We start from the raw sequence: 13,977 nt of genomic DNA on the forward strand, positions 1-13,977 counted from the left end.
TAAACCCTAACCCTAAACCCTAACCCTAGCCCTATCCCTAACTCTGACCCTAACCCCTATCTCCAACCCCTAACTCTAACCCTAACCCCTAACCCTAACCCTATTGCTAAGTTCTTTGCTACGTTTGCATTGACTATGTCAGTTTTATTATGATCACTGTCTTAGCACTCCAGGGCGGCATGGGGAATGCAGATCTTACATTAACTTTTCTATTGAGGCAGTGCATTAGCATTACAGGTGCTTGTTCCGTGAGCACTGCGGGTGTCGTATTTGGGGTGTCATGTCTGCATATGCTGTATTTGTGTTCCGGGCTATGGTGTGGACCTTGCACTGAGGCCGCCTAGCCCGGGGTGGGGAGAACCTCGGTGAGCAGGATTCAGAGAGGCTTTTGGTTTCCCGTTTTCCACACTGAACCATTACTCAAGGCTACAAACAGAAAGGATTTTATTCGCCGTGGATGCGGCCCCGAGTTGCCCCAAAGCGAGGCTGAGAACGCTGCTCCGCCTTCGCGGTGTACCCCGTGTCTGTGCTGAGCAGAATGCAGCTCCGCCCTCGCGGTGCACCCCACATCCGGACCTGGGCTGAGTAGAACGCTGCTCCGCCTTCGCGGTACCCCCGAGGTCTGCACAAAGGAGAACACATCTCCGCCCTCGTGATGCTCTCCGGGACTGTGCTGAGAAAATACAGCTCCACCCTCGCAGAGGCACAGTGCCTGCACGGCGCAGGCGCAGAGTCGCAGGCCTGGGCTGCGCACGGCTCGGCTCAGGCCGGCGCAGGCGTAGCGTCAAAGGCTGGCTCGGCGCAGGCTGGCGCAGGTACAGAGTCGCAGGCATAGAGCCGCAGGCCTGCGCGGCGTAGGCGCAGAGTCCCACGCCCGCGCGTCGTTGGGGGGTGTCGCGGTGCAGGCGCATAGACTCAAGCCGCGTGGGCTTCAGGGGGCGCGGTGCAGGCGCAGAGACGCACGCCGCTGGAAGAGCGGTGCAGAGACAGGCGGAACATCAGTAATCGGAGAAGCCGGGCTCGGGTGCCCCCTGCTTGCAGCCGCGCACTACAGGGTCCTCTTGCTCACGGTGCTGTGCCAGTGCGCCCCCTACTGGTGACTAGAGCAACTGCAGGGCCCTCTTTCTTACAGTTGTGGCCAGCGCCCCCTGCTGGCGCCGGGGCACTGCAGAGCCCTCTTGCTCGCAGTATAGTGACGGCACGCCGCCTGCTGGCAGTTGGGGACGTTGCAGGGCTCTCTTGCTCACAGTGTAGTGGCAGCACTCCCGATGCTGGCAGCTGGGGCCACTGCCCGGCCCTCTTGCTCCAAGTGAAGTGGCAGCTGGCTCCCCAGCTGGCAGCTGGGGACACTGCCGGGCCCTCTTGCTTGCCTTGTAGTGGGGGCACGCCCCCTTCTGGCCGCTGGGGGCACTACACGATCCTCTTGCTCACAGTGGAGTGGCAGCACGCCCCCTGCTGCCAACCAGGACACTGCAGGCTCCTCTTGCTCATGGTGTGGTGCCCGTGTGCCACCTGCTGGCAGCTAAGAACACTGCAGGATCCTCTTGCTCACAGTGTAGTCGTCGTACGCCCCCTGCTGGATGCTGGGGACACTGCCCGGCCCTCTTGCTGGCAGTGTCATGGCAGCACAACACCTGCAGGCAGATGGGGGCTATGCAGGGCCCTCTTGCTCCAGGTGTGACGGCTGGCGCCCCATACTGGCCGCCTCCTGCACCACTTAAAGTCAGAGCGCCAGTTATTAAGTGCCACCAGTTCTGGAAATTCAAACTGAAACGGAGCTATTACTGGGGAGAGCTCATGTCCCAGTTCTTTTCTAACTTGGAAGAAAGATTTTCACCAAGAGGCAGTACGAAGATGGCAGACAACTTCATTGAAAAAAATACAGTGTGAAGAGCTTATTGTAGAAAAATAGGGAGGAGTAGGCTGATCATGCAGGAAAGCAGCCTAGGAGTCCTGTGCAGGGAATTTTATTTTGGACTTCTTCACATTCCTGCCTTGGTCTCAGGTCTGCCCCTGTTTTCTTTGGTTTTCCTGCTACTGCCTTAGGTCCCCAACTTGCCCCACTTAGGCTTGTGGGACTTCCTCACTGTTGGTTCAGGCACATGTGTGGTCATCCATCCGAATCCACTCTGGCACCAGGCTCCTTCCCACCATCCCAGGCAGGCTGACAGCAGTCACATTTGTACCTACTGCGCCCATCTCTTTTGAATGTCCTTCTCTGCCCTAATCTGTACTTATGGTGCCAGGTTTCTTTTAAGAATGTCCCCTTTGTCCTTATCAGCATGTAGCTACCAATATTGTGACATTTTTACTGCAGAGTGAATGATGACTGGGGCATCTTAAGAGGAGTTCTAGGGTGTTTCTTTCTGCATAGGTACCTCTTCTCCCTCCTACCCACAATTGACAAGTGCCCGTCCACTCCGGCATTAGAGATGCTACTAATATGTGAATTTTTGGTGGTCCCTCCAGGTGAGCCTTCCCAGACATCCCCTTTTCCAGGAGCTCAACCTCCTGTTCATGTCTAGCTGTCTATCTACTCTAACAGAGCCCACTATCCTGTGTCTTTCCCAGAAATAGTGAGGGAACAATGAATTGGAAACCATAGCAAATGATATGCATGGAGATGAAAACTTTACAACTTACAGAAATAATCACTCAAAATCATCCTTACACTAAAAGTGCAAAACTATACAATTTCTAGAAGAAACTAGAGAAGAAAAGCTATGTGCCTTTGGGTTTGGTAATCAATTTTAACAAATGGCACAAAAGGTTGATATACACAGAAGAAATGACAATGTGGATTTCTTAATATTTAAAGTTAATACTCTGGAAAATACCTTGGGAAGGGAACAAAAGGATAAGTCACGTATTGAAAGAAAATATTTGCAAAATACAGATCTGAGAAAGAATTTGTATTCAAAATACATACAAAATTCTTAAAACTGAACAATAAGTTAAGCAGCCCAATTAAAAATGCACATATATGAACGGACACCTCACCAAAGATGATCTACAGAAGGCAAGTAAACATACCAAAAGATGCTCAACATAGTAGATAACTGAAAACCACAATGAGATAGCACAGCTGGTCTATATCTGTTAGAACTGCTAAACTCTTTAAAAAATGACAAATTGCTGGAGGAAAAACAAGAATTGTTTTCATTGCTGGTGGAACACAGTGTATAACACCAAAATATGCCACCCTAAAATATAATGGCAGGAAACCAGAATATGCCACCCAAAAATATGTCCCTTTGGCTTAAGAATTATTCCAAGTTAATTATTTTGGAAAAAATGCCAACAAAGGAAGTTCTGAAAACAGAGTAGAAGTTACCCTTGTGTAAGGAAAATTTACATCTATAAAGGAAATTCCCATTTAAAAGCTACCTCTCTCTCTCAGCACCAAGAACAGAAGGATAACTATATCACTAAAGAGTCTTATCAATAAGGTATACAAGTTTTTAAACTTTTCTGTTTTTCTCATTTTAATCTGTCATTTGTTACAGAGGGTCCCATCTAAGAATTCCAAAAACACAGAAAATTATTTGTCCTCCCCTATTACAAGTTGGGCAGTTTTTTCCAAAGCTAAACAAGTCTCACCTTACAATCCAAAAATCACATTCCTAAGTATTTTGACAACTACTTTGATGTTATTTCTAAATAAAAGCTACCATGCAATTATTTACAGAAGCTCTATTCATAATGACCAAACGAAAAAAAGAATCAGCAAGTCTTATAGTAGATGACTGTGTGGGAATCCACTCAGACATCAAGAGTTCTTATAAGGATTATTTAAATGAAAACATTTGAGATACTGAAAATAAAGGAAGAAATCTTACCAGAACTTACTTTATCCAATTAAAGCAGAGCTCCCAGAAAAATACAGCTGCCATTAACTCCATCCAAGGAGTTTCTTGCAAATTCAGCTGCCATGAAGACAGTGTACTCTTTCCCATTAGCATTGATAAATGAAAATGAAATCCTAAGCTCCCAACTGACTGAACAGACCAACTGTTGGCTGAGGGAACCCCAGAGTAACTTTCAAAACTGAGTTCTTACCTTAGCCAGGATGGGATAATGGGGGTCAGATACACCTTGTTGTACTCCCTCGTTTGCTAACCATGATGAGGCTTTCTTCCCTATGGATTAAACAGAAACCAGCCCTTTCAAAGGCACTGCCACTGATATCAACCTCTCCTTTCTTGCCTAATAAGAGACCACCCATGACGGAGAGGTTCTGGCCTGTGTACAGAGGATGCACAGAGCGAGTTTTCATGTCCTCTGCTTCACCTTTTAAGGTCAGAGGGCTGAAAACTCTACCCTGGGATCGTGCTAACACTGCCATTTTTTGTACATGGGACCCATGAAGAAGCAAGAAACTGAATTGCACAAGCATGCATTTCTCCTTTCATAAATATTCATGACTCCTCCTAGAGTTTATTAAATATATGTTTTTGCCAATTCCACTCAGCATAAATTACTATTTCCTTTACATCTCCCTTGAAGCATCTGTTTCTGGCTTCTGGCTGGAGGCTATGCTTCCCAGTCTGTGAGAAGGACAATCCTGCAGGCTGCAACTCTTTCTAGGAAATAAATCTCTCACTGGGTGTGGTGGCTCATATCTGTAATCCCAGCACTTTGGGAGGCCAAGACAGGTGGATCACCTGAGGTCAGGCATTTGAGACCAGCCTGGCCAACATGATGAAACCCTGTCTCTACTAAAAATACAAACAATTAGCCAGGCTTGGTAGTAGGCATCTGTAATCCCAGCTAATTGGGAGGCTGAGGCAGGAGAATCGCTTGAACCCAGAAGGTGGAGGTTGCAGTGAGCCGAGATCACACCATCTCGGCTTGACACATCTGGAAGTGTCCCCAGCTGCCAGCAGGGGGCATCTCGGTTGCCCACTCCAGCCTGGGCAACAAGAGTGAAACTCCATCTCAAAAAAAATAAAAATAAGTAAATGTCTCCTTTCCAAATTTATGAATGTCATCATTCTTCTGTTGACAGCATTAAAAGGTTCAAAAAGACCTTCCATACTCTCCCACAAAAGCCCTAGAAATTGTCATTTTGTTAATCATTTTGGATGCTGAAGAACTTGTAGTCCAATGAGTAGAAAAGTTGGTACCCCATTTATGGCTGTCAACCTGCCAATTCTCAAGAGTTTGTATAAGCCTAAATCTGAAAGGATCTCATCCCATTAGGATTCTTGTCTCCTTTTCTGTTGCCTTTGCCCACAGGCTCTACCAACAGGGGTCTTTCTTTCTCCTTGGCTATCTTTGGATATGGGGGCTCCATCTTCTGTACCACCTTAAGGAATGCCTTTTGCATGCATGTCTAAGTCATTGAAAAGCCTACAGTTTCACTAACATTTTGAGTGAGTACTCTGTGAAGCTGGGTTGGAATATCAGGCTTCTTTGTCTGGAAGGTAACTCTTAGGCTACAAGTTTCTTATCCTAGCTTTGGTTTTGAGGTCTCTGTGTTCTCCTCCTGGGTTGGAAGTTATTCCTGGCTTTTTGTTTCATGGTGTCTCTGTGATCTTGATCTTGCTCCTTTCATGGGAACTTCTCAGTTGACTAAGTTCTCCCTTCTCAAACCTCTGCTGACTATGTATTCCACCAATATGGAGCTAATTCTGTCTACTTCCTTTCCTGTTTGCATTACTTTACTAAGAATAAGAATTATTTAGAACTTTAATGGCTCCTTTGAGAAAATTTTTACCTTCCAAACTGCCGCCTTTTAGACCTTTCCCTTCCCATTTGAGTCTCTCAACTCCCTATAATCACTGAAACTTTAGGCACTCTGCTCCATGCCTTGGAGGCTCTCAACATGCTCAAGAATCTGCAAAAGCAAACACCTGGGGCTGAAAAATAAAACAGAAAAAAAAATTATTTCTCAGCCTCCGTAAGATTGTATGTCAAAACAAAAGAAAATCTTACAAATCTCCAAAAGTATTAGCGAGAAAAAAGCTTTAGCCCTCATATGAAGAAGGTAAAAACTTGTTACATTTTCCAGAAACACAGTTATAATACAAATATAAAATGGGGCAAAGACAAAAAACAAGTCTTCTATATAAACTAGTGAATTTTGTATTATTGTAATCACATTAGTCAGGGTTCTCCAGAATGGCAGAATCAATGTGATATATGTAGATAGATAGATGAGAGAAGACTCATTAGGGGAATTGGTTCACATAATTATGGAGGCTGAGAAGTTCCACGATAGCCTGTCTACAAGTTGGAGAACCAGGAAAGCGCCAAGTTAGAGAACCAGGAAAGCATAGCATGGCTCAGTCCAGGTCAAAAGGACTCAGAATGCGGGAAGCCAATGGTGTAACTCTCATTCTGAGGCCAAAGGCCTGAGACCCTGAAGTTCTGATGTCAAGGGCAGGAGAAGAAGGATGTTTCCATTTCAGAATGAGATAATTCCCCTTTCCTCTTTCTTTTTGTTCTATCTGGGTTCTCAACAAATTGGATGGTGCCTGTATTCATCCATTTATACACTGCTATGAAGAAATACCTGAGTCTGAGCAATTTATAAAGACAAAGAGGTTTAATGGGCTGACAGTTCCACATGGCTGGAGGGGCCTCACAATCATGGTGGAAGGGGAAGCAAAGACGTCCTTCTTCACATGGCAGCAACAAGGAGAAGTGCTGAGCCAAACGGGAAAAGCTCCTTATAAAAACATCAGATCATGAGAACTCAGTCACTATCATGAGAACAGCATGGCAGTAACCACCACCATGATTCAATCACCTCCCACTGGGTCCCTCCCACGACATGTAAGAATTATAGGAACTACAACTCAAGGTGAGATCTGAGTGGGGACACAGCCAAATCATATCTGTGCCCATCTACATTGGGTCAGGGTTACCGCAGTGTCTTCCAGAAACACCCTCACACATATGTCCAGAAATTGTGTTTTACCAGCTATGTGTGTCTCTTAATCCAATCAAGTAGATGTCTAAAATTAACCGTCAGAATATTTATGCCTGATTCATGGTTGAAATTTCAGGATAAAAGCTATGAAATCTCTATTTGTGTTGGTATGTCTATTAATGTGTGTTATGTATATGTGATATTTTCTTAACTCAGGATAGCGTTGCAAAATTCATTTTTAAAATCCTTTAAAAGTGCTCTATTCTAACTTGGCTTGGAAAAAAATAAGCATTTATAAATAAATATTCACCAAACTCCTAGAAATATAGGAACTGATCAAATGTTTTTTAAGTTAACACGATTTGGATACAACTTAGTTAAATAAGGTTAACATAATATTTTTGGTGTAATAAAACAACTATGTCTTCAAAGTTACCACTATTGAATATAAAACAAACATAAATTCCTATTCCGCTTGAGTTCTACTCAAATAAGCTAATATTATACTTACTAGAAACGTAAAATCTTAAAGCTTATAAATTTGATTCTAATTAAGTTGTCATTCTTATGAAAAACATTATTTCTTTTTTATGGGGAAAAGATATACATATATTTAGAGTTAGCCAGCTGGACTCGGTTTAGATGATCCTGATTTTGTTGCAACATCCAAAGCATCATAATCAGGAGCCAGTCGAACATATGCCTTCTTCTCTTTATCAGGTCGAATCAGGATGTTGACTGTAGCCACGTCCATGTCCCAGAGCTTCTTCACAGCCTGTTTGATCTGGTGCTTGTTGGCTTTAACATCCACAGTGAACACAAGCATGTTGTTTTCTTCTATCTTCTTCAAGGCCGACTCAGTGGTCAGCGGAAACTTGATGATAGCATAGTGGTCAAGCTTGTTTCTCCTGGGGGTGATCTTCTGAGGATATTTGGGCAGCCTCCGGAGTCGCAGAGTCTTGGGCCACCTCAAAGTGAGTGACATGTGGATCTTCTTTTCTATGTGTTGCTGTGGACACCTTTCAACACTGCCTTCTTGGCCTTTAAAGCTTTAGCTTTGGCTTTGGCTTTAGGAGGGGCAGGAACTTCCTTCTTCACTTTCGGTGCCATCTTGTGAAAAGCGAAAAAACATTATTGCAAAATAATTTGTTTACTGTAAATCTGCTTAATAATAGTTTCCAAAATACTTTTTGGTAATTTTTAACCTTAAAGTTAAGCTAAGTAAAAGTTTTGCGTTAAATATCTAGACCATTTATAAATAAGATACAGTACTAAAACATTAATTACTGAACATAAATAATTCAAGTTTATATACTTTTCGCTTCTTATTTTTACAGAGAGACTAAAGATATTTTGGACCATTAATAAACATGCTTTTGACTACCACAATGAGAAATTGTATGATGAGGAAACACATCCCTGTAGATGTTGGGAGATGGTATACTCATACATTTTCTAACCTACTATGGAATGCTAATATATGACAGTTTATAACTGTTTACTTGTTAGTTTTCTCTGGAAAATAAAAGATTACTAAGTATTAAAATTATAATCAATATGTGTAAATAAAACTACTAGAAGCAATAGAATAACTAGAAACAAATCTATGGAAAGCATGCAAGAAAAGTAGGGCATGTTTCACAAGTAGGATGTATTTTTTATAAGCAAAACCTTACAAAAGATACAAATAAAAAGAGATATCTAACCTTCCCTGTGTTATATTTGTATGGCTAAAATGTTATGTTTTCAGAAATTATGTAAAATTCCTGGAAATTTGTCAATGTCCTCCTTATCCATGCTATGTGCCAGTATAGAGTTACGAGTCATAATTCCAATTATTATTTTAAATGTTGTGCCGGGTGCAGTGGCTCATGCCTGTAATCCCAGCACTTTGGGAGGCCGAGGTGGGTGGATCACAAGGTCAGGAGATCAAGACCATCCTGGCTGACACGGTGAAACCCCATCTCTACTAAAAATACAAAAAAATCAGCTGGGCATGGTGGTGGGCACCTGTAGTCACAGCTACTCGGGAGGCTAAGGGAGGAGAATGGCATGAACCTGGGAGGCGGAGCTTGCAGTGAGCCGAGATCACACCACTGTACTCAAGCCTGGGTGACAGAGCGAGACTCTGTTTCCAAATAAATAAATAAATAAACAAACAAACAAATATTGTATGCCACAGAAAAAATCAAATATCCTTGTCAACTGTGGTATAATCACAGCCATGTCATACTCTTTGTCATTTAGATATTATTTCCCCCTGATGCTTTCCTGAAAGCTCCTGCGATCAGCTACAGGTCAGAATGTTCATCTCCAATACAGGACTCCCTCTGAGGCTCACGGAAAAGAGTATGACAGGTACTCTGGTTAAAGACTTCTGATGATATTGCTTAAATAACTTTAAGACCATACACTTGACTCAATGAAGATCTCCAGAAGCCTGGTGGAGAAATTGATGGGGTCACGAGACTGGTAACCCAAGATCCAGCAAGATTGGAATTGATTACATGGCACTGAATGAACTGATGAAAATGGATTATAATTTTATAGCTTTTTAGAGCATTGCTGGTTCTTTAGTGTTCTAGTTTCTGAATTTAAGAAATCTCTTTCTCTTAATCTAACTGTAACTTACAATTTAGTAGATTATACTTTTGTAAACAGAAATGAAGCATTTATCTTTTTCTCCCTGCCTAATCTCTCCAGAATTTTGAAATTCTTACTGAATACTCTTATTTTCATGATGATATAGTTATTGGTAAAAGTCCAGTAATAATCTGTTCATCTTATAACAGGAAATAATTGGAAAATTTGGTTATATTATCAAAGTTTTTAGTGGAATATCATATTTTGGGAGTGTACCCAAGATCAGTTATGACCAGCAATTTTAAGGAAGTAAGGTTGACTATTATGGAGACAATGCTTACAAAGTACTGTGAGAAATGGGAAAGTTCTTCTTCAAAGATTGTAAAAAGTCACAATTTCTTACTATAAGATTGCTATCCACTATTTTTATGTGTGTGTGTGTGTGTGTTCCAAATCAGTTGTCCTAGCTTGCTCCGGCATGCCTGGACAGAACTAGACAAGCCCCAACCCATAGTATATGCCATTCCTTATTTGGAGATGCTTCCTTAACTATCCCTGGCAACTTCCTTTTCCTTCTTTGTTCTATTCCCTTTACCTAATTAAGAAAGTTTTAAACTAATAGCCAACTGGGTAAAGTGTAAAATGTGAGGTCCTATTTCAGCCAATGGTAACTGGACACAGCAGTAGGGTAGACACATCAGGTTACAAGTAACTCTGTCTCCTTTGTTTGGTGTGCTCTTGTGGCTGGACAGCTACTGAGTAGCACCCTTTCTGCAGAAAGTAAAGCTCGCCTTGCTAAGAGATTATTTGTTCCCATGTTAATTCTTTTTTTTGTTTTTTGGAACACCAAAACTTCACTCCCAACAGCACTCTGAGAAAAGTCAGCCTGATACTTACATTACAGGGTTCACAGCCTTACAGGTTAGTAAAGAAGGTCATTTCCTGGTAGGCCCAGGAATTTAGGGATATTTTGGGGGCCTCAAGAAGAGAGGAATTCACACAAAGCTATAAGTACTGCAGCTGAAATTTGATAGTATGTTCTTAGCTTGGTTTTTAGCCTGAATAAGGCCTTTAAAAGTCAAATCTGAGATTCTGTATGAAAACTTCCAGCAAAGAAACTTGAAAGCACCTATGTGGTCATCTCCTGTTCTTGCTGCACTTACGTAAATAATCAAGCAAAATCTAACAAAACTATACTTAATTTTAAAACAAGAATAGTCTTACTTTGATTATCATCAAAAATGATGGTTACTACAGAGAGAAATTTTATATTTCAATGGAAAACTATAACTTGGCCGGGCATGGTGGCACATGCCTATAATTCCAGCACTTTGGGAGGCCAGGAGTTCAAGATCAGCCTGGGCAACATGTTGAAACCCCGTCTCTACCAAAAATATAAAAATTAGATATGATATGTGCCTGTAGTCCCAGCTAATCAGGAGGCTGAGGAGGGAAGATCACTTGCACCAAGGAGGTAGAGGTTACAGTGAGCTGAGATTGTTGCACGTTTGCACTCCAGCCTGGGTGACAGAGCCAGACCCTGTCTCGAAAAAAAAATTTTTTTAAGGAAAGCTATAGCTATTCTGGGTTATCAGATTCTAGTCTTGTTTCTTGTTTTTGGGCTATTTTTACCTCTTTGTAAACTGGATCCTGCCATCTGATGAATTTTGTCCCACAATGATACTTGTGGAATAAGAAGCCAAGTATTGTGTCTCCTACTAATATATCTATTGTCAGTTAATTTGAAGGTCTCCAACCCTGGAACAAAATTAGAAGAGGAAGGTTTTGCTCCCCAAAATGCATAACCAAACTGTGGTACATTCATGCAATGGAATACTATTTAGCCATAGAAAGGAACAAGCTATCAACTCACACAAAGACATGAGTGAATCTTGTATGCACATTGCTAAGTGGAAGAAGACAGTCTGAGGAGAATACACACAGTGTGACCTCATTTAATGAGACACTGCAGAAGGCAAACTACACAGATAGGAAACCATTGGCTCCATGGGATAGGGGTTTGAAGCATTCCATATGATACTTTAATAGTGGGATACCTACCACAATGCATTGGTCAAAATACGCAGAATTTTACAACCAAATGGGTAAATCAAACTCTATTCAAATTAAATAAAATTACTCAGGATGTGGAGTATCCCAGGACAGAATACATTATGTGAAAAATAATTTAACTATGCTACAAATTACTATGGTTTGGATGTGGTTTGTCCCTGCAAAAACTCGTGTTGAAATTTGACACCCAATGTGGCAGTGTGGGGCGGTGGGGCCAAGTGGAAGATGTTTGGGTCATGGTGATGGATCTCTCATGAATAGGTTAATGTCCTCCATGGGGATGAGTGAGTTCTGCTCTCACAGGAATGGATTAATTCCTGCAGGAGTAGGTAGTTAACAAGAGTCTGGGTTCCTTGGCTTCCCTCTTGCTTTCGTTCTTGCTATGTGATCTCTGGTGCACCCCTTGCTCCCCTTCCACTTTCCACCATGAGGTGAAAAAGACTGAGACTCCACCAGATGCAACTGCCCAATCTCAGACATTCCAGCCACCAGTATTGTGAGCCAAAAGGACCTTTTTTACTTATAAATTACCCAGCCTCAGGTATTCTGTTACAGAAGCACAAAACAGACTAATACACAAATGTAGGAAAAAACTCACTGAAGGTGTAGGGAAAATGGTGTTGACCTAAGTCACTTTGAAAATGAATAGAATCCATATGCTGAAGGCAAACGAACTATACTTCATCACTGGATTCTATTTTATAAAGTTCTTTCCAACAGAAGCAATTGTGAACAATTGTAAAACCACAATATCTGTATCTGGAATAAAAGAATGACTTACATAAGTTGCAGATGGTAGGAACCAGGTCTCTCACTGTTGAAGTGGGAGGTTACAAATTAGCAAGGGGAGAAGGCTAGAATGATTCATGTGATAGTAGATCAGAGGTGGAGACATGAACGTAAACTTATGTTTAGTTTAATATAGATACACACAGTTCTACATAGAAAACTTTATGATTAGGTGTGTATAGGTAGGTTACACACACACATATACTTCCTAGCATTGCTAATGAGGAACAAGTGCTCATTCAACCATGTGCTCATTCGGCAGCCAGATGTAAGTTTTCCTACCATTCTGAAAGGAATCAGGCTCTTTGAAGAAATGTCTGATACTAGAACTGGGACAGTAAGTATAGGAGTCGGGATAATCTTGAAGTATCAGAAAGTAAGTAAGTACTAAAAAAAATTAAAATATATCAAAGAAAAATAATAGCCAATAAAAACAGCTACTGATGGCCAACACAGGAATGAATTGTAGTGTTGAATAATAACTAAAGCTGAAAGTAATTATCTAGGTGTCTGTATTTGTATACACAGGTGAATAAGTTGCATAGAAATCTCCTTTGCAAAAAGATTCCAAGTAATTGACGTAGACACTCAGCCATCAATAATGTGGAGCCAACTCCTCACTCCGTAAATGTGGGCTTCGCACAGTGACTTGCTCCAAAAGAACACATGCAGTATGGGCAAGGAGGAAAAATAACTTCACAGTGGAGAAACCTGACAAACAGTAGCTCTTCCAAATGATCCAAGTGAACATCAAAGGTGACAGTTCACCTTGAGAATATGCAGTGACAATGGGGGACATTCTACAAAATTCCTGACCAATCCTCCTCAGTACTATCAAGGTCATCATGACATGGAAAGCCTGACACACTGTCACAGCCAGGAAGAGCCCACAGGGACGTGATGACTACATGTCATGCGGGATCCTGGATGGGATCCTGGGTCAGAGTAAGACAGAACCAAGGGCATCCAAATGAAATATGAACTTTAGTTAATAATAGTCTATCAGTATTGGTTCATTAACTATGACAAATTATGTAAGATATTAATAAGCCATGTGAGACACACTGATAGAAGATGTTAATAAGAGATGAAACTAGGTTGCAGCTACATGGGAAATCTCTGCATTTTTGGGGGGGCAATTTCTGAGTAAGTAAAAAAAATGATGTAAAATAAAACGTTATTGAAAACAGTTATATTTTTTGAACACTTCCTTGTTTAATTATTTATACCACGAATTACTAGTAATTGACACTGTTAACTAGTCCTGTTTTTTTTAAATAAGAACATTTATGACACAAAAAATTAAACAGTGCAGATTGATATATAAATCAAAACAAATGCTCTTTACGTGTTTTCTGTTAGAGTAGTCACACATACGTGTAAACTTAATTATCATATTTTTTTCTTGTGCTGTGGTTGTGTCCTGGGTTCATTCTCTAAAATGTTGTTTGCCTTAGACCAGGAAAAAAAAAAATAACCTTACAGACTCTGTTTCAATTCATGGCTAAATATTTTCAAAACAGTGACTTTGTAAAAATATGTTCCAATGGAAAATTGATTCATTGTGATGGGATCACTTATTCCAAAGACTTCTTGTCTTTATTTCATGCCCATGCCTACCTTTTAGCCATAATACAACAGAATCAAATATTAGC

General features: G+C 41.4%; 1 pseudogene across 1 annotated transcript in view; it reads right to left on the reverse strand.

Annotated features, from left to right (window-relative positions):
- Positions 1-465: 465 nt before the first annotated feature.
- The window catches only part of LOC114671292 (large ribosomal subunit protein uL23 pseudogene), a 34,473-nt pseudogene continuing 20,961 nt past the window's right edge, over positions 466-13,977 (reverse strand). Inside the window, exon 2 of the transcript XR_013401925.1 lies at positions 466-7,987. The product of XR_013401925.1 is annotated as a large ribosomal subunit protein uL23 pseudogene (transcript). The remainder of the gene's footprint in view (positions 7,988-13,977) is intronic.

Source organism: Macaca mulatta, chromosome 12 (assembly GCF_049350105.2).
Source record: "Macaca mulatta isolate MMU2019108-1 chromosome 12, T2T-MMU8v2.0, whole genome shotgun sequence".
In the NCBI taxonomy this organism is placed as follows: domain Eukaryota; kingdom Metazoa; phylum Chordata; class Mammalia; order Primates; family Cercopithecidae; genus Macaca; species Macaca mulatta.